The sequence below is a fragment of the Arvicanthis niloticus genome, chromosome 13 (assembly GCF_011762505.2).
Source record: "Arvicanthis niloticus isolate mArvNil1 chromosome 13, mArvNil1.pat.X, whole genome shotgun sequence".
Taxonomy (NCBI): domain Eukaryota; kingdom Metazoa; phylum Chordata; class Mammalia; order Rodentia; family Muridae; genus Arvicanthis; species Arvicanthis niloticus.
The window spans coordinates 27574100-27575993 of record NC_047670.1 but is presented as its reverse complement, the minus strand read 5'-3'; the positions used below and the strand labels follow the sequence as shown (position 1 = coordinate 27575993).

The following is a 1894-nucleotide window of genomic DNA, read 5'->3' as shown; positions in this document are numbered from 1 at the left end:
GTGGTTGTAGCACAATATGAGAATACTTGTCTGGCATGTATTAATGTCGTAGATCATCACAACAAGCAAGAACTTGAACACAATATTAACTTTTCTACTGTTATATCTAGTAAGTAGGTATTGGCATCTAATGTACATTGCATATATATACAATGGCACACCCTGTTTTGTTTTTTCATAAATCCTGCTCCACAATTAACAACATAATGACAGCTGTAGAAGATATTCTCATGTCTTGAAAAATCCCAGACAGTACTCTGGGCTATAGTAAATGCACATCATGTGACTCTATAGGATCCTGCTATTTTTAGTATTCTGATAAATATATAAGATATTTATATAGGATGAATAATATAGATAATATTTGAAATGTGGATTTCTCTTCAATTTCAGATCTTTTAACCATTGTGCCACATTGGGACAAGGGTTATTATTTTAAAACAGGTGACAGAGTTGAGGAAACCCTAAGTCAGCTTACTGAAACGCAGAGGCAAAACTTGAAGATAAATGTGACAATAATGACATATCATGTATGACAATGATGACAGTCTCCTTTAGAAGTAAAGAGAAATGACATGATTGTTGATCTGACTAGATAGACACAATTTCTTGATATGTCCTCTTAGAATATTCTCTAGAATACTCAACTGTTTGGTCAAATAACAACATAGTACAATTATGAAAAAATTGTTTGTCTGTGCTGGTCAGATTTATGATAAACTTATAAGCCTTCTAACTAAGGGCATGTTCTAAAACAAATCCCTTAGAAGTCTTTTTTCCTAACATAAATCATATTTGGTAATACTCATGTGGATTGTGATTTCTTTTGGCTATATGATTCATTATTGATTTTAGAGAACATTGTGAATTTAAAGACAAGGACAGTTTTGACTTACCATAAAAGTAAAAATAAGCACTTACCTAGCTGGCAACATGGATGCTGCCAGGGAAAGTGAAGAGCCGGTTTCTGGGGAAGTGGTGTCCATTGCCTATGCTCTTTCTTACCCTCCTAAATCATATGGCAACGACCATTATATTGAAATGGCTTGGACCATTCAAGCAATGCAGCACGCTGAAGTCTATTATAATTATAAACTGATTTCATCAGTTGACCCAGTTTCTGAAACTTACCAAAGTAGATGACCAAATCTACTCTGAGTTCTGTGAAATTTTTGAGACACTCAAAAATGGTATATGCATTGGACTGAGATGAACTCAAATCAGAAACAGGTAAAGAGAAGTAGATGCCATTCTCCTTAAAATTTGAAAAGATTGTAGAATATTACAACTATGGTACTTTGCTGCAACTGTATTGTTCCCAGGGCTACACTTGAAGAGTACACTGTCTTTGAATCCAGGATTCAATTTATTTTTATTTTATTTATTTATTTATCTATTTATTTATTTATTTATTCATTTATTTATTTATTTTTGCCATTGGAATTGCTCAGAACTGGGAAGGCTATAACAAAGCCGTTTCTGTCCGTATTCAGGACATAGAAGAAGAGGAAGGAGCTGGCAATAAAGAAGAGGAAGCTGAGAAAGGAGCTTATCGTGGAGGAGAAAAAGAGGAAGAAGTCAACAGAGAAGGGGAAAAGTAGAAAACTAAAGAGGGGGGGAGAAAAAGAAAACCAAGAAACACGACTCAGCTGAACCCACACGTGTTTGTGCTGCTCGCTCAGCCTCTTGGTTCAATGATGCCCTTGTGTAAGTGGAGGACTCAAATGGACATCTTTCTAGCTAGAAAGATAAAGATGAAGTAGAAAGAGAAGCTAGGGAGTCTCTTAGTTCAAGTTCATTATTGCTTGATACTCTTTCTTGGCTGTAACTGTTAAAGAAGACACTTTGTAAATACACTCGTTTTGTTTTTTGTTTTTTTTTTTTAAGTAAAAGA

At 34.6% G+C, this 1894-nt stretch overlaps 1 pseudogene; it reads left to right on the top strand.

The window, feature by feature from the left end:
• The first annotated feature begins 933 nt into the window (after positions 1-933).
• LOC117719351 (protein PBDC1-like) lies at positions 934-1601 on the top strand (annotated as a pseudogene).
• Positions 1602-1894: the final 293 nt, after the last annotated feature.